General features: G+C 45.0%; 1 protein-coding gene across 2 annotated transcripts in view; it reads left to right on the top strand.

The window, feature by feature from the left end:
- SFXN5 (sideroflexin 5) overlaps positions 1-24,551 on the top strand; it is a 102,745-nt gene that overhangs the window by 2,526 nt on the left and 75,668 nt on the right. For both annotated transcript variants that reach the window (XM_026847268.1, XM_026847269.1), the window contains exons 2-3: positions 9,010-9,078; positions 20,215-20,292. The gene's annotated coding sequence lies outside the window, so the exon portion shown is untranslated. The remainder of the gene's footprint in view (positions 1-9,009; positions 9,079-20,214; positions 20,293-24,551) is intronic.

Below are 24,551 nucleotides of genomic sequence, written 5' to 3'. Positions count from 1 at the left end.
ACCATGACCCTCCCCCTGACCGTTCCCAACTCCCCCAGATCCCTCAGCGCTGGCTCAGCCCGACTCTTCAACCCCTCCAGGGATCCCGGGGACTCCCCCCTGCCCTGGGCAGCCCATTCCAACGCCCAACAGCCCCTTCTGCACAGAAATCCTTCCTCAGAGCCAGCCTGACCCTGCCCTGGGCAGCTTGAGGCCATTCCCTCGGGGCCTGGCGCTGGGGCCTTGGCTCCAGAGACTCATCCCCCCTCTCTGCCCCCTCCTGGCAGGGAGTTGCAGAGGGCCAGGAGGTCTCCCCTCAGCCTCCTCTTCTCCAGACTGAACCCCCCCAGTTCCCCCAGCCGCTCCCCAGCAGACCTGTGCTCCAGACCCTGCCCCAGCTCCGTTGCCCTTCTCTGGCCACGCTCGAGTCATTCAATGGCCTTTTTGGGGTGAGGGGCCCACAACTGAACCCCCTCAGCGAGGGGCGGCCTCCCCAGTGCCGAGCCCAGGGCTCAGAGATCCCTTCCCTGTCCCTGCTGGCCACGACAGTGCTGACACGGATGTTTGAGGTTGGGTCATAACTGCTTTAACTCCGTGTATGTGCAGGTCCAGCCCAGCACATGCAAACAGCTCGAGATGAGGTTGGTTTATGGTAAATGGTGTTTGCAGTTGCCAAACGTGGCTTTCTGAGCCCTGAAGATGGGCTGACCCTGTTGTTTCCATATGGGGGCCTGCAAACACATGGTTAAAAGCAAATTGAAGAGGAGGGAGTAGGGACACCTTTGATTTTGATGTTTCTCTCAACTTCAGAGAACCTGCCAAAAAAGCCATCCGTTGGCTTTTTTACATCTCTATAAGCCAGGATTGGGTTTTACACAGAGAGTTTGTTTGTTTGTGTCTTGTGCTACAAGACGTAAGTCCCTACTACTCCACGTAACGCCGGCGGGAGGTTTCCATGCTGCTCCCTGGCTGTGCTCACGTTCACGACCTGTCACTGCAGGGGGCAGAAGTTGCTGAGATGCAGGAGCTACTCCCCTACAGACTCTTGGCCCTTTATTATTGTAAAGTCACACTGCGAGCATCAAAGGACTGAAAATCTGTAGTTTTAGCCTGAACTTGTAAAGGGTTGGTCCACAAACACGTGTGCAATTACACAGCTCCACTGTCCGGCCGTACCTTGCCAGAGTCCTGTTGCTCAATGGCTTTAATTTTCTTAATTTGGTCTGGTTTAGCTTAAATCTCTTCCTAATTAATTTAACGCTGACGTAAGCCTGATTTTTTAGCTTAAAAAAAAAAAAAAAATCCCAACCCAAGTCTGCATGCCTTTTGCTCTGGCTTAATTAAATCCTTTTAAAAATCACACTGTAATTAAATCAGTAAAGTTGTGCATATCTCCTGTTCTTCCCAGGGCTGCCCAGCACATCTATTAAAGGACCTCTCTTTAAGGGGATAAGCGAGTGCTTGTTAATGGTCACTCACCTCTTTCGCTGCCTTTCCTCCAATTTCTGGAGTCTCCAAGGAGTCGTTTTCCTTCGAGTTCTTCTCTCGGAGTCGGCTGGATCGCGCGTGGCCCCCAGCACAGCCCCTTTAACGAGCTGGAGTTGTGATGCGCTCGCCATGAACTGCTGTGCCATGTCAAGGAATTAATATTCCCAGCCGCTTTGCAGAACTTCATCTTGCTTGCAGGCTGGTGAGAAGTGGTCCCAAAATAGCCGCGATTAATCACAGGAAATTTGTGGTTTTCGTTTTTCTTCCAGATAACTGTTTACTACCGCAGATGTTACAGGAAGAAAACGGCAAAAAAAAAAAGATCGTGGATGGTTATTTGGGAGGTGAAGGTCAAACTTCTGGGTGTCTTGCAAGCTCCATCCCTTGCATGAGTATGACAGCCAGAGCTGGAAATGATACCGTTTAACTGGAACTGTCCTGAATTCTCACTTAGATCAGAGTTTGGTTGCCTGCAGTGTGCTGTGGGGCTGCTGGTGTGCTGAGCCATGCCTGGCTGTTCCTGTGCCCCAGGCTTGATCCTCTCACCCTGGTCACTTGTCCTGACAACTCCAGGTTTACTGGATGGATGCAGAGTTGGTGTGTCCAGTTCAAACCTTGGGGGGAGGTGGAAATACCTTGTTTTCCTGCTGTTAGATGATAATTGGCGTGGAATGGAGAGAGTGGAGGAGAAATGGTCAGAAAGGAGGTATGGGAAAAGAAAGTGGTTTGTGTGTATGACATACAGCAAAAGAATAACACTGTTTTAGCGCTGAAATGGCATTTTAAAAGCAAATAAAATCAAATTCTCTCTTCTTAGATTTTGTAATAATGAATTAATGAGTGAGCACATGTTTGCCAGAGCCTGGGACGAGGCAGTAGCTGGTGGGAGAAGGGCCGAGCAGTGCCTTGGCTGTCTTGAGTTGCAGGAATAACAGGGTGCTCTGTTGTGGCGACCTGCAGAAAGTGGTTTCTAAAGTAAAAGGACCGACAATATGGACCGTGGGCAAGTTCTTGCCACAATGCCTGGCCTTTCCCTGCTTGTCCTGCACCCCAGGAGTTTGTTTTAGCAGCGTTTTGCTGAGATAATTCTGTTCTGTACGAGAGTGCCAGCTGCTCCACGTATTCTAAAGCCCTCGAACTAACAGAGCTTAAAAAGAAGGCGGTCATAACCCGGGGAAGTAAACGCTTGTTAGCAATGGCAGAATTTCAAGCAGTTATGGAAGAAAAGTATAAAAACTAGAAGCTGCAATGTTGTGCTTCACCTGAGGTCAGTCTCTTGTTTTCCCGAGGCTGAGGTGTTCCATGAGGTGTCTCTTCACTGTAGAAACTGCAGTATGATGTGGCAGTGTCTGGTCTGATCTAGATTAACACCAGATTTTAAATAGCTTTTTCGATAATAGAGAGACAGGAGTAAAAAAAAACAAACACCAAAACAAAACAAAACAAAAAACAAACCACATCTCTAACGTGTCTGAATTTATTTCTTCCAATGCTTTTAAAATTAGCTTCTTTGTAGGGGCTTCTCCATTCCTCTTAGCAGAGCCAAAAGGTCTTGTAAGAAAACTGAGAAGGTCACTGTGGGCTTGCTCACTTGGCTTTACCTTCTGCTTTGGAGTGCAGCAAAGACAGCCAGTAATGTGCAGTGGATTCATCCGATGTTGGAAAATAGTTTGGGAGTTGAACGTATTTTAAGCTGAAAGAATTTTGTCGTGTTCTTGTTTACTTATTTCTCATCGTTTTTATTCACAGTTCACACTCCCATCACACAAAGCATTGCAGTGCTCAGTGAAGCCTGAGGGTGAGCGAGAAGGGTAAAAATGTTGGTGTGTAAATGAAAGTAAATGTGCTCAGGGGCTCTCTGGGTTGAGCCCTTGTAGCCCCACTGTGGGAACCAATTTTTTTTTTTAGTTTGTTTGAGCCAAAGAAGCCCTTCTTGAAGGCTTCTTTGTGGTTGGTCTGCAAAATAGTCTGTTGTGTTTTGACTGTTGGTTTCCTACTCATCCTGTAGAAACTTGGTGTTTGCAGGAAACTATTTGAATTAGGACTGGAGAGCGAAATCCTGATCTGTTCTGTGAGTTTGGTTTTGTGGTTAAGTCCATGAGGGCGTCTTGAGTTGCAGTTGAGTTGCAATGGTTGGATCTGATTTAATTTACCCCTAAATTTCCAAATGGAAACCAAATGGGAAAACAAATACCAATCTTGAATTAAACATATTCTGATGGATTCTGGTCAGGAGACCAAACCTGGGAAGCAGGAGCTGACCTGGATGATGGAAAGGCAACCAGCAAGGTCTAGCAGTGAAGCAGCTTTCCATGCTTACCTGAAACAGAAACCCGCAAACTCCCATGGCTGGATGGTGGTAAAAAAATTGATATTTTTTTGCTCAGGGGCTGTAAAGTCGAGGTAAATCCACTGCTGCTTAGGAGGGCCGGGCAGTGAAATATGCAGTGATGATGTTTGGATGCAGCCTCATGAAGACAACTTTGCCCTTGGTTGGAATTTAGTTCCATTTTTTTTTTGTGGTTCTCAAAGAGACCACAGAAAGAGAGCTTTTGTTGTGGAAAAACGAGGTTCTTATTTATCTGTTTGAAAGGCAAACCAAAACTTGTTCAAACTCATATTCCTCTCCTTTTTTTTGGGTTGTTTTTTTCATGAAACTAGGTATGGCACCATCACTTGGAGGTGTTTTAGATGTAGAACTGGGAACTTCCACCCATCCCATTCTGCCACTCATCTTGCTTTCATGTTGTTCTCCCCTCTCTAAGGCTGAGCTTTATTTGCTTTTCACCCTTTTTTTTTTGATTGCAAGCGAGCCCAGCTTGCGTGCACATGAGGGGGAGAAGTGGGATGGGGAAAGAAAGTGCTTTTTTACCAATTAGAATGTTTTTCTTTTCCGTGGCTTGATTAACAAAGCTGCTCTCTTTAAAATCTTGGCCTGTATGTGGGAGTGAATGAGGTTTAATGCAGTTGCCTCATTTGAAGGAACTTGGGCTAGAGGCAGCAGAGTGAGAAGTTTGTTAATGGTTTGTCTTCTGCTGTTGGTGGCAATGAGGGATGTCGCTGAGCCGGGCTGTGAGCGTGCCCAGCTGATCAGGATGTGTTAAAGGATAACTCGCTGTCATGGGACTGCAGCTCACCCTGTTTCTTGGCATCTGGGAAAGAGGTTTTGGCTTCAATCACCGTGACGGAGATTGAGCCTCAGGGTGACGGAAGGTTGGGTGGTGGTTGAGCACCAGAATCCCTTTCGTGGGAGACTTGGAAGAGGGGTTTTTCACTTCCAGGTGACTCATGAGAGCAACAAAGAAAAGCACATTTATGTAATTGTGTTTTAGAGAGCTCATGGTAATGCAGAAAGAAAGTGGAAACCACAGGTGATGAGTTGGGTCTTGTTGCCTGCCCAAGGGGAGGGAGGATGGGCTCCAGCTCAGGTCTCGCCGCCTGGTCTCTTTGTGCATCACTGATGGTCAGAGATGTTCTTCAGAACTGGCTTCTGCTTTGGGTTTCAGCCTGGGGAGGAAGTCCCTGTGTGCTCCCCTTGTCCCTTCTGTGAAGTGGCAGTAGCAAGAGGGTCATTTCTTTATTTTTTTTAGAAGTGGGGATGAAAGAAGTGAGCACTGAAATAGTGGATGGAAAAGTGAGCAGTGATGAACCTTGGTGGTCATCTCCTACAAGCCCATAGCTCGGTGCCTGCTACCAGTCAGGGTTAATTTTCTTGGTTCCTAGTCTAGCCTGTATAGCCAGACTTTTATTTTCAAGGATAAAACAATTTTGTTTCTTGGAGAAAGCCTTCAGAAAGCCCCAAGACTTTTTCATCCAGTTCTTTTTAAGTTTCACGAGGCTGGAAAGGCACTTTTTCCCTTACTGGGTCGCAGCATTTACGGTTGGTTTTGTGTGTACATGTACTTAAAGATGCAGATGTTGGCCATAAGCATTTGAAGGAACGGTTAGCAACTCTGTATGGTAGAATTAGCTTTTTTTTTTTTTTTTTTTTTTTTGTGGACCTTACTGTGCAGTTCGTGGGAGACTCAGTGAGGGCTGTTGTCCTGACCCTGCTGGAACAGCCCTGCCTTTGCTGGCCAGAAATATTTCTTTGCAGAAGGGGCTGTTGGGCATTGGAATGGGCTGCCCAGGGCAGGGGGGAGTCCCCGGGATCCCTGGAGGGGTTGAAGAGTCGGGCTGAGCCAGAGCTGAGGGATCTGGGGCAGTTGGGAACGGTCAGGGGGAGGGTCATGGTTGGGCTGGAGGAGCTTCAAGGGCTTTTCCAACCGGGATGATTCTGTGATTTTTGCAAATGGGCCACTGAGAACAAGCCCAATCCATAAAGTTATGGTTTCTTTTACATAGGTTAAGGTTCACAGTCAGTTTTATGCTGTGTGTTTGTGTAGGGGATGGCACGATGAATGCCAGCCCTAGTTTAGTGCTTGGACAATTCTGCAATAAATGTAAGACCTAAAACTGTGGCTTGTCTGACTGCAGAACGAACGGGTTCAGGCAACGCCACCACCTGAAAGCGAATCCTTTATTTAAGGATCAGCCTTTTGGCACTCTCAGCTCCCCGATCAGACGGTTGCAGCGGCGGGAGAGTGTGAGCGCTGGCCCAGGGCAGAAGAGGAGGAGAAGGCGTGGGAACGGGATTGCAGCAGGATGGGTTTGAGCTGCTGAAACGTGTCCTAAGCTGGGGGTCACTGAGGTGGCACTGGGCAAAGATCGGAGCAGGAGACCAGCGCTGGACCCGAGCCAAACAAAAACCGACCCTGGGCTACGGGACCGGCTTCCCTAGAGCCTCCGCAGCTTTCAATCTGTACTTCTAACAGAACATTTATATCATGTCCCCTTGAATTTACGGTTTCATTCCCCTTTCCTTGTGCCTTCTGTCGTTTACACCTTTTAAAGCAGGTGTAAAACACTGATGTTCTATTTAATTCTATTTAATATTGTTTTTCACAACGTGAAATGCAAATCACAACGATGAAGGCAGTGGAGAAGTCAAGACCACTTAAATTTAAAAGTGTGCGTGTGTCCCCATCCCCTTTCTGTTCTTTTTTAAACCACGTACTCCCAGCTGCTCTGAATTCTCCTGTTGCTGTTTGGCGTTGAGCAAGTGCAGCAGGACGGGCAGTGGGAGAGGGACGGTGGAACGTGGGAGCGCTCAGGATAACGTGACGAGGGACCAAGTGAGTCACACGTTCGTTCTGTCACTCCCTGCACCACTGGCAAGCGTCGGGCAGTAGCGATGTGGAGGGCAGTGGCATCTGCAGAGCTTTTTATACTGAAAAATAAAAGTAAAGCAGCAAAACGCCAAGCCCGCAAAAGCTAGAAATTACCAGAATTAGTGTTAATGAAATCAATGCTAATTAAAAACCACTGGGCTGCTTTTTTTTTTTTTTTTCTGTCTGAAGTTATGTGAAGCTATTTTGTTTAGTTGCGGGTTTTTCTTTTTTTAGTGCAGAACATGGAAAAATAACAGCAGAGAGTTTAGTAAGCAGCTGAGAACGGGGTGTTGCAACGCGGGGTGGTGGACGGCAGCGATGCTGGAAACTGCCACGAGAGAGGGATTTCTGCCTGAATAAGTAGGCAGTATTACTGATATTTCTCTGTGCTCGATGGATTCAGCAGAGAAGAACCAGCATGTTTCATAAAATGATGCCAGGCTGTGATTAAATGCCATTCTCACTGCTGTATCCATATTCCGCTCTTATTTATAGTGTGTTTCTGCGTTACAGACTCAAAAAGAGGTTTGCCTGCACGTGGCTGGAGAGCACCCAGGGCAAAGGGGTCCCAATGTTCAAGAGCACGTGGGGATCTGTGACCTGTGTCCTTTCTGCATCTGTGATGGGCTGCAGATTCTGCTGGGGAGAAGCCACGGGAGAGAGAGCAGCCGCTAGACCGGGCTGCCCCACGCCCGTTTGGCCTTGCCCGTGTCCAGATGAGAGTTTAGGCTGTGCTGAGGCAGCGCTGGCACCCAGCCTACGTCTGCGTCCGGATGAAAGAATCCAGACTGATGTTTGAGTGATGGTGTACATGTGTCCTGAGTGCCCTTAACATCTCAGTATTTCATGGTCCGGTGCTTTGGGCTTGCCTAAGTTAATTTTTTTTTTTTTGGTCTTTCTTCTCTAAATTCTGAGTCAGAACTGCTCTCCTTTCTTTTGGAACTGCCTGTGATCTTTTCAACTTGTAAACCAAGTTGGATATCTCCCCCTTCTTTCAGACTTTGTTCCCTGTTCTCTGGATCCCCTTGTGGTCCTTCAGACACATTTGCTGCTCCCAACAAAAGCATCTTCACCAGCTTTTGCACAGCGTTATCCCTATCACAGGCATATCTAGATTTAGGGAACTGGGGGGGTTCAGTCTGGAGAAGAGGAGGCTGAGGGGAGACCTCCTGGCCCTCGGCAACTCCCTGCCAGGAGGGGGCAGAGAGGGGGGATGAGTCTCTGGAGCCAAGGCCCCAGCGCCAGGCCCCGAGGGAATGGCCTCAAGCTGCCCAGGGCAGGGTCAGGCTGGCTCTGAGGAAGGATTTCTGTGCAGAAGGGGCTGTTGGGCGTTGGAATGGGCTGCCCAGGGCAGGGGGGAGTCCCCGGGATCCCTGGAGGGGTTGAAGAGTCGGGCTGAGCCAGCGCTGAGGGATCTGGGGGAGTTGGGAACGGTCAGGGGGAGGCTCATGGTGGGGATGGAGGAGCTGCGAGGGCTTTTCCAATCAGGATGATTCTGGGATTTTTCTAAATGTGCCACTAAGAACAATCCATAAAGTTATGGTTTCTTTTACATACATTAAGGTTCACAGTCAGGTTTATGCTGTGTGTTTGTGTAGGGGATGGCACGATGAATGCCAGCCCTAGTTTAGTGCTTGGAAAATTCTGCAATAAATGTAAGACATAAAACCGGGTTTGTGCTTGGTCTCATCTTTCTCATTCTTTCCATTAAAGAAAAAACTACTTGTTCCCATGCTGAGACATTTAACTCTTCTTGGAGCCTTTGAAAATACAATTTCACATACTTTTTTTTTTTTTCCAGCAGTGGAGGAGTTTCTTTGCACTAGTTTCTCCCTAAAATTGGGGACCCCGTGGTGCTGCTGGCCCTGCGGGATGGGTACCAGGGGGGTGTGAGGCTGAGCAGCGCAGGGATGGCGATAAAGACACTGCAGGGTGGGAACTGCTGCCGCAGCATTGCTCGGTGTGGGGGTCTGGAGCTGCACGTTGGGGTTTTGTGACCTCGGACATCTCTCAGGAATCTGGTAGCAAAGCAGGCAATATTTTATTTTTGGGGAAAAAGTAAAGGATATTTTAGCTGCTTGATACTACCCTTTTATTAAAGCATCTGTATTAGTGTCCTGTTAAGAGCAACACTGCTGTTAGCAGGGTCCAAATCCTCATCTTTTCCTTCAGACTTCCTATAACAAGTTACCAGCAAATAGCTTCTGTATTACTTCATTTTAGTTGCTACTTAGTTCTACAGGGGAAATAAAACCTTTCTCTGCAGCAGGTGAAAGGCAATTTCTAACTGAACACATTTTGTTGTTTGTTTTTTTTTCTTCTTGTCTTCCAGACTTCATTTTATGGCAGGTTCAGGCACTTCTTGGACATCATCGATCCACGCACTCTCTTTGTTACTGAGGTAATGTATATGCGCCTTGTTTTCTGAAAGTACTGTTTATTAGACAGGTTTAGATGAAAAACAAGTTTTTCTGTGAACAGCAGAAGTAATGAAGTCAGGTTTCCAGTGGATTTGTGTCTCACAGTTGATTGATTGCCCAACTGAGCTCTGTTAAATGCCTAGCAGAAATTCTCTTTTATTAGACATCAGTGAATCCACACCTGTCAGTCTCCCATCTTCCTCTAGTAACTGGTGAGACCCTGAACTGGTTTCAGTCAGGGAAAATTCCTACAAGTCTTCATGGGGAAAAAAAATGCAGGTGAGTAGATGAGAGACCAAATTCATTCTCTTGGAGGAAGGGAGCTGGGTGGGTTCACACTGTAATTTTTCAGTGGCTACACTCGAGAAGACCTTTTCTGAGCAAAGTGTTGCAGTTTTTCTATGGGTATTACCCCGTTTGTAGCAGATGTCTGGGTTTCTGGTCCATTTATGTTTCATTTAGTGTTGTCCAGCATGACTGCATTTCTCTGCTTTCATAAAATAGGTGTGGGGAATCCTTTAGAAGAAATATTTCTACTGGTGATCTTAAATTCTGCCTGTTGGCAGAAAACTTAGGATTTTGCTTTCAGTGAGGGCAGCTGCTTTTTACTTTTTATTTTCTTTTTTTTTTTTTTCCCAGTATAGTGTAAGATGAAAAATATATGTGCAAGCAATTCTCAAAACACAGGGTGCTGAACTGCTCGTTGTAGCTAGCGGTGAACTGAGTCCAGTTTTGTACACACTGTAGTAGTGGTGGGAAAAAAGACCTGATGCAATTTAAAATAATCTCTTTTTCCTAAATCAGCCAGCTTTTTTCCAAAACATAAAGTTAAGATGTATGGTGTGGTTCATTTTGATACCTTTTATATGGGTGCCCAAGAGACCTGCAGACAATAAAGCAGCTGTTCTTCCACTGTCAGATCGAAGATTATACTTTCTGTTGTGAATGCACAGGTTCAGATCAAGCCTGAGATTAATTTTCAAAAACCGTGCTGTGGAGCTCAGGCTGGGGAGGTAACCTGCTAGCAAAAGAACGTGGCAATTCCAAAGAGTTGTCATCATGTCATGATAAAGGGGAAGGAAAATCACGATATTAGATGGATGCACTGCGCTTTGCAGACACTTAGAGCTACTCTTTAAAGAGGATGTAAACACCTATGCCAGAATAAAACCAATACTCCCTGTTAAAAACTGGGTGCTGCTGTTACCTTGAGATTTAGTTAAGTGCAACGTAGTGTGTATTGAAGGGTTGTGTTTGACAGCGTGGGGAGTCCTCCGATGTGAGTTCCTGATGATGCAGAGGCTGTTGTATGTACTTTGTGAGCGCTCTCTCTCTCTCTTTTCATAATTTTGATTCTGAAATTCCTAAATAGTGCAGAGAGCTTTCACTGCCTATTGATTTTTGGAGGGGAGGAGAGGATACCTCACATGCAAAAGGGAATGGGGTGTTGGAGAATGGAGACTGTCTTTGGCCATTTTTGTCATGCTCTAAGAATACTAATAGAACACTTAAAGACGGTGAGGAAAGAGACTCAGAAATGGATCCAGACAAACATTGAAACACCCCTCTCTCACCATTTTCACCAGTTTGCACTAGAAAGCTTTGTGGAGTTGGTATTTGGTAGGTTTCCATGAGTGTGTGCTTTCCAGCCTCCTGCTCGGGGGCGTGATGTCGGGGCCAGGATGTGCTGAGGGTATCTGAGGATGAACACGGGCCCTGGGCTCCAGGGGGCTGCACCAGAAGGTCCTGAGTTGAGATCACTTGGACAGGGGTTCTTCTGCTCGGACAGAAGGAGGTGATTCTGCTCATCTTTTCGGTGCATTTCGTTACACCTTAGCTTGTTTTCCTTTTTTTCAGAGAATTCTGTTGGGTGGAGATAATCCATCCAGTCTGTAGTGAAAATTTATCATCTTTGGGGAATGTTTCCATGTTCTAATAATACTCCTCACTTTTCTCCAATCTTCATCTAAGCTATAGCATGTGTATGTATGCAGTTTGTTGTTTTTTTTTTTTTTTAATCTGGGTAACCCACAGTGCAGGACTAAGCTTGGTTTTGGCAATAACATCAATATAGAAATAAGACAAAAATCTCAAACCTACTTCTTGTGTATCACCAAAGTTGGGGATACGAGTGAATTTGATTGAGTTAGACTTTTTGCAGCTACAGAAGAGGTTTAAGAAGGCAGCACTGTGTTCACATTTGGGATAGGGTAAGCACTTTCACCCTTTCGTTATGGCAGTGTAATGAAACAATTTAAATTGAGTGCCCTAACTCAGTCTGGTTTCACTGTGTACCCAAAACCTGTAATTTTTTTCCTGCCCATTTTGTTATCTCCAGCAACAAGCAGTTCTGGTTCCAGAATGAAAAAGTAAGAAATTCACAAAGGAGGAGAAAAGTGAGCTTTTCAGGATCTAAAATACCCATTTTAAGGGCTGTATCTCTTCTGCCCTTTGAGGGCAGTTATCTTGCTCGTCATGCTCCGCTGAGTGTAGAGGGTGTCCAGACTCTTGGGTCAGCTGTCTGTGAGTTGGGTACCTGCTCTGAACTTTGAGGTGATCTCTCCTTTGGCTCAGCCTCGTGCTTTTCTACCCGCCCATTGTTGTCACCTTTTCAAATTGTTAGAAGCTTTTAAAGAGCTTGGTAAGGTTGGGTGTACAGAGTAGTTAGATGGTGTAACTTATTTTTTTCTAGACACGTTTTGACGAGGTTCTTCTAAGGAAACACCTAGGGGGGACAAAAAGAGCAAAATCTGAGTGGCCCATTTTTATCCTAGAGACAGCTGTCAAGATCTGAGTGCCTCAAGCAATTCTGGACCCCAAACTGAACCTCAGTGAATGAGGGGGGTTTGGTGGCCTTCTCTGGGGTCTAATAAGCATAGATCTGAACTTCATGGTCTTCAAGAATGGCTTGGTGGCTTTCCAAGGAAGGAAATACCCTCCGTCCGTTTTCTTTGGCAGTTTGAATTATATATTATTATATGCTAGTGATGCTTCAACAGAACTTCTGCAGCACATATTGTGAAGTCTACAACTATTTCATGAATTCTACTTCTCTTAAGTCTACTTGTCTTTCCCTGGAGAAGTCTCCTGGCGGAATAGACGTGAACACCTGAGGTCACGGGAAGCACTTCCCAGAGCACAAAAGCTGCTTTGATTGCTGTGCTCTGTATATCTCATCTTATGCTTTAAAATACTTTGTGTGCATATATGTATAACTAAAAGCTGTTTGGTTTCCTTTGATAATTTAGGTGGCAAATTAAAATCTAGAAAGGGTTTGATGAGAAAGCAGCCGTTTATGGAGAGCTCCTTCCCGCTGACAGATGGCTGCATCTTTCAGGCCCAGGGTTCTCAGAGAACAAATAAATTGCTGTTTGTCTTGGAGGAGCTCACTAGCAAATGAAAAAAACGTAGATAAATGAGTCTCTAATGAGAATGGAGGTTAACCCCATGGAAAATGCCTGGAAATGTAATAATATTTTTTTTTTCTACATCCTTTTTAAAACTGCTGTGTGTTACATTATTGAATCCTGCTGGTGGCCGTTTTGGGGAAGGATGAAGTGATCCTTCTGAGTAGAGGAACCAAGCACAGTGAATATCAAGTATAATTAGTCTCAGTGACAGTCCTCTCTGACTTATTTCTTTTTTAACAAAGCAAATTCTTAACACAATTAAAAACTTCCTTGTCTTTTAGAGGTTCTTAAGCATTAATCCTCAAGGGATGGCTGCGGAGTACTGGGTTATGTTGAGCCATACTTTGCAGTCTAAAATCTCAAAAAGGAAGTGAGTGCTTGTGCGAGGCACGTGCCAGGGGCAGTTGGAAGCCACTTGCTCCAGTTTTATCTTTAGTGGGCTCTGGTAGAATAATTATCTGTATCAAACCTGCCTACCAATTTTACTTCCTTTCTGAGTGCATATGATACTGAAACAAGGCACCGACCTCGTGTCAATATTGCATGTAACCTCTAAAGAGGAGGTTTTCTTGCGTGCTAATTCATATCATTACCGGCTTTCTAATGAAATAATTTTTTGGCAGCTACAAATTTGCAAACTTGTCCAATAAGTGGGAAATGTGTCATTTCAGAGGTCAAGCCCGACAAGTCCTGTTGCTGAGACCATGAGAAACCCCTCAGTGGGTGTAATGCCTATTCTCGAAATGTGTGAGGTCAAAATGATTGGAATAATACTTTAAATTGCTCTGTAATTAAGGTCCATTGGGAGAAGCAGTAGGGTCCAGCAGATATTTTCATAGGGCCAACATCCCATCTGACGTTAGCCTGGACAGACTGTTAACGCTCTGTGGGAAGCTCTTCATGGAGAAAGCTGTGGGCCTGATAATAATTTAAAGCAAAAGTGAAATAAGCATTAAACTGAGCTCAGAGGGGCTGTGTGTTATCTGCTTTTGCTTTATCTCATTGTTCAAAGCATAAATCTGCAGAGCGCTGAGCATCTTGCATTCCCATATTTGGGTTTAAAATGGAAGCAGGATTAGATGTATGTTATTTATATGAACGATACCTTCTTACTCAGCAGATTGACTGTCTGTGTTTATTCAGTGTCACATCTGCTGGCTCTACTTGAACAAAAAGTTTCTGGCTCCTGTTGTCTGTCACTGTAGATCCAATACAATAGGGCCAGCTGGAGTCAAGTCTGCCGTATGTATCATCCATGGAGTAGTGAGACAAAATCGGAAACTGTTGAGTCGCTGATGGCAGAGCACAGCTGGATTTCCATATCCCACGTTGAGTTTGTGGTGCCGGTGGCCAGCAGACTCTTACTTTGGCTCATGTGCCAGGAAGTCATCGTTGGTCCGAATCTGAAACCGGTGAAACTCGCAGGCACGCAGCGGAGCAGCGCTGGGCTGACGCGGCCTCAGAACCACGAGACAAGCCGTCGTCTGAGCAGAGTGAGATACAAACTGTTCCAGCTTGCCCTGTCCCATCAGTGGTTTTTCTCTTAAAAGCCTTGAATGCAAAACTTGACTCTTTTTCTGTTGATTCTGTAGCAGTAATGTTGTAGTGCTACTGGCATAATGACTGTTATTACGGTCTGTATGTGCACATATGGGTTTCTGGAGGCAGCTCTAAGCCATGTGTAGGCATCAGCTGAGATCCAAGAGAAGACAAGGCACAGATCTTTCAGACAGAAACAGTGTGCCCTGGAGCAAGGAGGACAAGGTAGAGAATGGGTTCAAGAGCTCACGTGCTGGATGGAGGTGTCTGATGCATGTATGTGTGCAGTTATCTACGGGACCCAACGGGGTTGTCTTCTGTTTGCCAGGGTGCTGGAGTGATGGCTGTGAGGGACTTGGCGTAACAATGGAGGATTCCTGGAGGTGGCCATCAGCTCAGCGTGATGTGGGCTACTTTCCTGCTGACATCTCTGAGTTGGTTCTTTCTCCTCCTTTCTTTGACGTGCCAAACGAAGCCCCGAATAGTGTGATTCTTCAGCAACTCTTTCTACAAAGACTGAAGCATTCTGTTGATGTAGTCCTGCAAGGCCATGAGCTTCTGAGTCCATGCCTGTTGTCCTGAGTCAGAGCAGAGTAGGTGACGTTAGCTCTTTGCGCTAAAACCAATGGGTTAAATCTAAGCTGGTTCATTTTTGGCCATGCAGCCAGCCGGTGTGGCTTATGCCATGCAGCAGAGCCCTCTTCCTCTCTGAAAGGTGCCTCCAGGCAGCTGTCCTGGCCCATGGTAACTCCCAAACTGTGACTGGGAATCACTTGGCGGAGGGCTGGATGGTCTGAATCAAAATTCTGCAAGAGATCCTGCTGATGCAGGCTCATGCCCTGGCTCCGACTTGTTCGTAACCATAAACCCAGGCTCACAGATCAGTGGTAGCCCATTACATACTTCTCGTGGGCTTAGTGAACTGAAGTGTCGTTCAAAACGGGGTGTTTCCCAGCTGCGTTCAACACGAGGCAATGACTGAACCTTTTTTCCAAAGACTTGTTGCTGTTGGGGAGCGTTTCCCAGGTGGACGTGGCTTAGGCTGCTGTGGTGGAGCACCCAAGCGTGGAGTTTGTGCTTCTGAATCGCTGAGCTTGGTAGATCCCTGGCACTGCTTCTGGGCTTAGGTTTGTAAGAACATCCTCCGGGTGCAGATGGTCCGTCTAGCACCCTATTGTGAGAGCTGAGACCCCATCATCCACCACTAGAAGTGCTCTAGTTTTTTATGAGAAAAGGGGTATGAAAGAAATGATACATACTACTAAAAACTGTGGTTGCATTTTTTTTTTTTTTAAGTGATGCTATAAAAACTCAAGTGACACTTTTTTTTTTTTCTACAGATAGCAGTAGAGAAATCAGGCAACAATAAATATTGAAACAGTAGCACAACCTTGTAGACAGACTTTTTTTTTTCCTGTTAAAATGGAAACTAAGTGTAATCTTAGACATTATCAACTCTCATAATAATGCTGTATCGTGCTAAAAGCCAGGGAGTGGAGCCGGTTGGCATTTGGAGCTGTTGCACGCTGTAAAGTTATTTCCTATTTTTTGGAGGCTCTGTTTAGAAGAGTGTGCCTGACTTTTCTAGAAGGGATTCAAGGCAACCATGTCTTTTCACGAATGAAATTTTGAGACTGTGGGTCCTTCGCTAAACCTACCTGAACACCTCCGAGCCATGTGAAAGGCATCTTCTTAATGTGGTCCTTGTGTTTGACACTTTTGTTCGCTTTTTGTACCAGGCTTTTGTCAACCTCGGGAACCATCAGCAGTGTCGGTCTAGGACTCTTTTCTTTGCAAAAGTTCCACTCTCCCCCCATGGAGCTGAAAGGGGAAATTCATGAAGACTGCAATTTTAAAAGCAAAATCGGGCTTTTTTGTTTTCTGTTTGTTACCATACTAAACAAGATGGGATCTGGCCAGGGTTGTTATAGTAACTACTAAGATTTCCTCAAGAGAAGGAGAAAAAAATAGAACACAGACCCATTCATCTATTACTTCCAGTTTTTCATTCAGAGTTACATGCTGTTCTGTGGAGATAATTTGCAAGACACACAGTGTAGGTAATTTCAGTGACAAAAACACATACCAGTAATGAGCACAAATGGCTCTCCAGAATGTTGTGCTGGCACTCCTGGGTTATTTTCTAGCTTTGGAGGCAAGAAGGGTTGTCTTCCCTGGATCTGCAGTCATTAGTCATTCAGCTCTCTGGCTTTCCACCTCTGGATTATCAGGCTGTCTGCAATATTATAGAATTATATTTTATTGATACTCATGCTAGGAAATAGCATTTTTTCCTGATACGCTATTTTAAAACAACCATGAGGCCGACAGGGCAAGGAGCTATCAAGAACACCTTCAAGGGGCTCAAGCCCTGTTGTGATCTTGTATGATTACTTTTTCCCACAGGTTGGAAATGCCTGAAACAGTCTAAAATTCCGATTTGTTTCTCATGCCTGCAGTGCTTCACAGTTTTCCAGTGATTAACCAACACTCTTAAATGGTCTTTATTGTAATTGGTTGTTCCAGCCCCAGAGCCCTGAGGGTCTTGCAGAAATCTGAGCCTGCCCAGAAGAGCACGGCCACATGTCCATGCCGTTGGATTTCATCCCATGTGTCCGTTTCTTCAGGTCAGCTTTTCTTCCATCTGAGATCCTCAGCCCTTCTGGAGGAACAGTACATCACCTAGTGCTGCGTCACCAGAAAATATCATCCTAATTCATAACTCTTCCTTTTTGTCCATTGTAAGGAAGACTTGGCTTAAATAATAAGGACTCATTTCTCTGTCTGGAATATTGGATAGACTTGGAAAAGTACAACCAGTGACTGGCCTTATCCACTGAAGTATTCAGGATGCACTTACTTATGCTCCTAAAGAATGCAGGCTCCTTCCAGGAAAGGACTCACATGTTCGCTCTGTCACTTGCCTATTATTTTTTATTAAGAGATGTTGAAATTTTAAGGCAGGTTTAGTGTATGCATGCATAGGGAAGGGAGCTAAGAGTTAAGACACAATTTTTTGTCACTACCTACAGCTTGTCTGTTATGTCTACTCGGATGATGGCAGTTTGGTTCAAGAGCAAGGAGCTGGAGGAGGAATCCACTGAAGATCACTAAATCCACAGAAACCTCATCAGCCTTGGCTGAAAGTAGTGGGAGGCTGGAAAGGTGCTTAGTGGAGACGTTATTTCTGCTTACCTCTTCCTTGCTTTTCCCTGTGAAACTGCTTGTGGCCACTGTTGGAGGAAGTTCAACTTGTGTGAATGTCTTTCTCTGGACCAGTAATGAAAGCCTTTATATATAAAGTCATTCTCTGATTTTTTTGGAGCAAGGCACAGTGTTTCCATAGCCAGCTTTTTAGGTGAAATGAGTGATTGCCTAGCCTTTGAAGATGGGGTGGGTGGGGGGATTCTTGAACACATTCAGTCATCCTTCATCTTCAATACTCTTTGTAAAATCTGTAAAAACTGATGAATGTAGTTTTGGAATTTCACAATGCCCCAGTAAAATGGGGATAAAGAGAAAAAAAAAGTGTTTGCACCAACCATTAAAATACAGTTAGTTCACTGTTGGCCTTAACTATCTTTCTTTGAGATCCTTCATCCTCTCAACACAGCCGAGTCCCCTTCGGGACGGGACATGAACGTGGCAGCAGTTGAGGGTGGTGCCTGAATCTCTGAGTGGACCTAAGCCCCATCTGGTAGGAGAAATCCAGAACAGCTCTGTGAAGTCCCAAGCAAGTGGCTTAGCAAAGTGCGAGAAGGACAACGGGCAGCTCTTTCTGCAGGAACGTGTCAGGAGTGGAGCGTGGGACAGGCTGAGTCAAAGAGGGAGCTAATTTTAGGCAGAAATAGGGCAAAATGCAGAAAACTTACCACTTGTGTGTAGTGATGCAGGGCTGTGAGCTTCATCTGGTAGCACTGACCTCGGCCTTAGCACCACCATTAACAAGCCCCATCCTTTTCCCAAGAGTATGTAGGTTTTTTTGACAGAGGTTGTTCCTATCTGACGTTAAGCCTCATTTAGCATCTTTGTACAGGCTCTCTACTTCTGCTGAGTAGCTGCTAATCAGTGCAAGAATATATGAAATACCAGGGCTGGAAATAGCGTGGCGCTGATGATGTGAGCTCAGCCAGTGTAAAAACAGCCGTGGAGCCGATCCCAACCCGCTCCCTCTGCAAAGTGAAGGAATTGCCACTCTTCCATATGTCTTGTGTGTTGAATGTTTTAAGGACAATAGTCATTCATTAATTGCCGCTTTCAGGTTGGCGTAACTGCTGGCGCTTCCAAGGAAACAACAAAGTACTCTTTGATGTTTGCATGAAAGGGAGAAAAGTAGTTTCCCTGCGACCGATCCCATGGACGCCAGCTCGTAATGAGCTCAGGGACTCTCGCCTTATTTACAGCAGGGTTGTGAGAGCGGAGCTGCGGTGCCGACGAGGAGCCTTGACACCACTGCACTAAAGCCACGGGGCTTTAGATGAGCCACCATCACACTGCATGTTATTTTAGACAAAATATTCCCTATTTATGAAATGTCCTCCGGCACTAATGTTAGAAAAGCTGCCAGAACAACAGAGCTAGTGCAGAAATGTCAAACCCAAGTCGCTGTTACTCATCTGGATGACAGATAACCTGCGGGAAGCTTTTGAAAATGTTTAGCTGAGTGATTTGTTTGGCTTCAAATATTTGGGAGCCATTACTCGGCGATCTGGTGCTTTTTGCAGGCTCAGATAAGCAGATTTAACTCCACAGAAGCCTCACTTTATATCCTGACTTGTTCCTCTTTAGCCTGAATTAAAGAATCTTTCTACCTGTCTACTTCTGCCCTGTGGGGGTTTTTTATTTTTTTATTTCAAGAAATATATGTATTGTAGAGAGTATGTATATACACTCTGTGTAATATATAAACCAATATATTATTAACATAATATACGATAATATACTAATATATCAGGTATATAGAGTATATATACTCTATAATATAGTATCTATAGGTACACACAATATATATATTTCTTGAAATTATTATATGTATAATTCTTGAAAGCATATGTATATGTAAACTTTGCTTCAACTGCAGAACACATTTCTATATATATGAAGAACTCTTCTGGGGGTAGATTGATGATTCTGACAAGGCTGGTAGCATGGCTTAATGCTCTTGTGATCCCTTGAACACATGCAATGTATTTTTTTTCTTCTATTTTATCACAATGTGAGGAAGTTCTTTCTTTACACGTGGCTGTGTTTGAATCGCTAGTGACAGTCGGATTCTAACTTTAACTGCACTGGTGACTGACTCTGGTATTTTTAGAGAGAACAGAACCGGTTGCAAAAACCCCGTCTGAATAAGTGTGTAACAGGCGCCGTAAAAAAGCAGCACAGGTCAGCGATTCAGCGTCGTGGCACTCTGAGATCTGCCTGAAGTACATGAAAATGTCACGGTGTTTCAGATAAATTAACTTGACTTGGACTTCACTCTGCAGTTACAAAGCGGTGCTGTCACGTTGCCTCGCGTGCCGTTAAACGCTGGGTCCAGCGGAGCTGCTCTTCTTTAGGGGCTGAAACTTGCTGCCTTGTAAATTTTTAGTCGACCCTGCGTTTGTAGTGGTGATGTTTAATACGTGCAGGCTTCTACTTCGCTCTCCCCTTCAGCTACACCTTCCCAGTACATGTACTGGGAGAGGGCATGGGGGCAAAGTCAGGTCTTCCATCGAAGTGGTTTCCCTGTAGCCATCACTGGGGATGTTGACCTGAGAGTGACGTGGGGTGATACTGAGGTGGATATTCCACATTGCACCTGAACATACCTGTTTTGTCTTAAACTATTTTCTACTTTTAAGTGAGAACTTGTTCATCTCCAAGATCTCTAGTACCACACAAGACTCTCAGGTTTTTAGTCTTCTATAGATCGTTTTTTCTATTTTCTCTTTTGTTTCTTCCTCTATCCCACTTGTGTAGTTAAATCCAAACCAGCAGGGCTGTACCAGACAGCCAAACAAGCATCCACACATCCTTTTCCCTTTTATATCATGTGGGTAAAAAAGGACCCATCACAAGGTTTGCATGAAAGAAGATAGAACTCTGTAACTTAAATTCATCGCCTTCAGTAAAACGATTCAGACCGGGACAAGCATTGCAGGCCACGCTGCTGTTTTATTTTTGCAGAGTCGTCTGAAGGAAGCTGTGCAGCTCTTGGAGGATTACAAGCATGGGACTTTACCCCCAGGAGTCACCAACAAAGAGGTAAGAGGAAAAAAGCCTTTGTTAAATTTCTACTTCTTCCTGTGGTCTAAAGCAGGGAGGGTGAGGTGGCATTTTAGGCTGTGTCTACAGTCAAATTCACTGCTGCAGAGCTTTTTTTTTTGTGTGTGTTTCTACTGGTAAAATCCCATACCAGCTCTGCTCAGTTGATTGCTGGCTTCTGCAATGTTGCTTCTGGTCCCTTGCAGCTCACCCGCCAGTGTGTAATAGTGATTTTGGGTTGTTCTGAAATTCTCATGTCATAAATATTGCTGAGCAGAAGAGCTTGCAATGCAAACATACAAGTTTTTTTTTTTTTATTTGGAATAAGTAGAAAGTTTGCAGTTTCTGACTTGCACAGTTATCAATTACCCTTGGCCAACGCTATTGCTTCCTTTTCCCTTCCAAAGTGTACTTGTACAATTAGAAGAGGGGAAAAAAAAAAAAAAAAAAAAAAGTTGTTTGCTTTTTTTAGCTGAAGGAAACCTTGCTGTCAGTCCTGTAGGTTCTTGTACCAGCAACTGTGATGCATCAGCCCCCTCTCCTACTGTGTTCCTGTTGGTTATAATAATTGCCGTTTCTTCACGGAAATAAATGTTGTTTGGGCTATGTATAACCCTCTGGCTGTCCTCATGTTGTAGATGATACCGTTGCTAGCAGTACTTTTTGCTGGGTGATGTTCCTACTGTTAGGATGGAAGATGAAGGGGGGTTGTGGAAGCCCCACTGACGCGAAGGTCTTAGCAGGGGTTAGGCAGTGGCTGAGAAAAGGATCATTTTTTAGTAGGTTTTGGTCATTTTGGATGGAGGGATGTGCTGGGTGATCTCTCCAAGAGCCGGTCAGTCCTGCTGTCTGGACTTTGGTCTGATACTCATCTATACGAACACATGAAACTTGTGGAAGCAGAGATGGGTATTGCTGAGGGGCCAGACTGCTTTTTGAGCCTTTTATCCCCAAATCAGTAGCATAAACCAAAAATCGTTGCTCTTCTTGTGGGTGTCATCTCAAACTCTTCTCCTTATCTGCCCATGCGTAGGCACCGGACCATAACACCAACACAGGGGCTTTTTTGTGGTGTGTGTTTGTGCATCTAGCACAAAAAGCTTCAGTCCTGTGTAATTTAATGTAATATAAAGACCAGCATTAATTGGTTGGCAGACCAGGGGGTATAAGAAGCAGCTGTGCCAAGGGACCAGTGCACCTCCTAAATAGTGATGGAAATGGTAGAGACCTCTTCTCCCACACCCTGTAGGTGAAATAACCCACTCTCTTTTTTTTTTTTTTTTTTTCCCCGTTCATCTGTAATAATCTCTTAGGAAAGACAAGTATGGCAGGTAAATGAAGAAAATTGAGATTTGAATTCACTTTTGAGAGTGGCTACGTGTGTGGTGGGTGCTGGTGTTGGGAAAGAGGCATGGCTTCAACAAAAAATAAAAGGGAAATATTCCCTCCCTGTGTGATGTGCGGTATGAGACATTGCTCTCCTGGTCTTTTGATGTCACTGCATTCTTTCAACCATAATCTGATGGTAAGAAAAAAGAAACCGGGGTTGAGGAAAGGAAAGAAGCGAAGAATGATGCAGCAGCAGATGACTCAGTTCCCATCTGCCTTCAGGCAGATGAAATACAAGTCACTCCCTGTGGCAAACCACGCACAGACTTTTGACCTACATTTTGGGTTTGCAGAGTGACAAACCCAGGACGTCCCCAGAATTCATTCAGAACGGCATCAAGAGAGAGCAAACAAAACCATCGTGCTTCTTGTTTCCCTCAGTCAGGAGGTGAACTTTGTTCTGCAAGTTGGAGGGTTCCAAGGGTAAAATAAAGGTATGGGGCAGAGGAAAAGAGAGAAAATGATGCCAAAAATGCCTTCCCTAGAGAAATCTTAGCACATCAGTGTGAGAAAAAGTATTTTTTTTTGTAGTAAAAGCTTGACATGGTTCGCTTTGATCGCAGTGTCAATTATGGTAGAGGGGTTTGTGTAGTTTTCCTTGCTGACTGCAGGGGAAAACAGCTCTCCCAGGAGGAGCCTGGGGTGGAATTGCAGCACGTGCTTGTGATTATATTTAACTGTGCTTTACTGCATTAATTAAACCAAACCACGGGGAGAAGTGAGCAAGAGATGGGTAGGTCCCAGCAAGGCTGAGAGACTTGAACCTTCACCCGGGACACCACAACCACTCTAAAAATGGTAAAAATGGAAGAGACCTAAAAGGAGATGACAATAACTGTGCCCAGGCTGCAGTGGGATGGGAGCAACCACAATTACGATGCAGCCAAAAGCTGTATTGTTAATTTGGAGAAAGAATCTATGAAGCCAGCAGATATCAGTCCTTTAGTCCTGGAACTGGCTGGCTGGAATGAAACAGGAGGTAAATTGGGCAATAAAAGCATCAAACATTGTCTGGTACTCTTGTGATCCGTCTGGGTGAAGGTGAATGGGAACTTCTGACTGGATTAATTCCCAGCGTGGTGTGATGGGCTGGCCAGCTCTTGGCCATGATGGTGACGTTCCTTGAGGGACACCTGGAAACCCTGAGTCCCTTTTGTCTGAATGTTCCTCGTCTCCCAAATGCGCTTGAGTGGACTTGAATAAACCCTTTGCCTGCATATGGTTGCAGCGAAGCGGGTGAAAATCTTCAAAATGTGGTTGATTCTCTCTTGTGAGAGCGTGATTATCGCCAAATGGGTGGATATCTTCATCCTCTCAAGTGGAGCCACAAATTTAGAAACAAACTTCTCCTGTAGGAGGGCATTACTTTGCAGTTTTAAGCTGTGGCATCGAAAGCTGCAATTAATCATTGCAAGCACAAAGCATGTGCTTTTCTCTTAGCATCAGAGGTGATCTTTGTAGTCTTCTATTGGCATTAGATATTTCCATCCCCTGGGGCATCTTCTTGTCGTGCAGCTCAGGGGGTATCATTCTGCCTTAGTGTTTTGGTGTCACAAAATGATACTCAACTTCCAGCTTTGCCAATGATGAGCCTTTCTACCAAAGAACTAAAAGGCCCAGATGATCTGATGGAAATGGGGTTTTGCTGAGCGCTAAGGCTGTGGTGGCATCAGGCGTTGGGTACATCTCATGTTGGTTAGCCAACTACTTTCCTTCTCTGAGACTGAGAGGAAGATCTGGGGTAAATCTGGGAGGATGAAGGGCTGGCTGCTGCTCTCAGGCTACGCCACGGAACTTGCCCTCTGAGCATCGGTTTGTTTTCTAACTCCAGGGGCAGAGGGGAAGGTGGAGGGGAGCGTGCGGGGAGATCTGGCTCGCAGGCAAGCTTGCCAGTGCTGAATTAAATATGAGTGTGCCAGCTCTATACAGCTGTAAGTGTCTCATTAATTACTGGTGCGTTTGCAGAACATATGATGTGCTGGTTGATTGCTTTGGGGGAGGGGAAGCATCTCACTTGCACAGAGATCACCTCAAATTTTCCACTGGTGAACCAAAGACACGTGGAGAATGGTTTTTTTTGGTTGTGTTTTTTTTTTTTTCCTTTCCTCTAGCTAAGTTTTACCATTTTTATGGCTTTTCTGTGCACCACTATCTGCAGGATGGATTCTGGCTACAAGGCATTAACAATTTGCAGTTGTTCTAGTGCTAATTTGGGAAAGGGATTCGAATCAGCTCTGGAGAGGTGCCCACTTTGTGGCTCGTGTGCATGGGTTGATGTTGGAATAAAAGACTGAGCTGTCTGTTTTACGTAGCTGATAACTGAGTGTCACACACACCTCTGATGCACTGATGAAGTTGCCACATGCTGGCAGAAGCTCAGCAGATGAGAAGTAATTTGATTTTTGACTGATTTCTTTTTTTTTTATACTGCTCTTTGCCTGTGAATAGAGCTAATCGCCTCGTGTTCACTGTGGGCAAGAAGTGTCTACTGGAGTAGTCACTTGGCTGATCTGACATGGTAACACAGTTGTATCAGAGGGGCTAATTTGCTGGTATTACTCATCAAAAAGGCTGCATAGAACTTCATGTGATGCTCAAGAGAGAAGCATTCAACTTTCTGTTCTTTGTCTAAGAGCTGATTCAGGTTTGGTTGCTAGAGCCCCTTAGAGATGAAGTTGCTAACCCTTGTAACAGGCTCTTCAGGTATGGATTGGGTATGGCACGTGCGTGGAAGAGATGCCTGAATGGCCTTCTAGGCTTCGTGATCAGAATTAAAAGCATTATCACCTTAGAAGCCTTTAAAAATAACAGTTTGGGCAGAGTTTTAATGCATTAGCTCTCTAAGAGCCCAACACTTCCCCCCCCCCCCC

This window comes from Athene cunicularia, assembly GCF_003259725.1.
Source record: "Athene cunicularia isolate RWA chromosome 4 unlocalized genomic scaffold, athCun1 chr4_part1, whole genome shotgun sequence".
Taxonomy (NCBI): Eukaryota; Metazoa; Chordata; class Aves; order Strigiformes; family Strigidae; genus Athene; species Athene cunicularia.
This window is presented reverse-complemented; position numbering and strand designations above follow the sequence as displayed.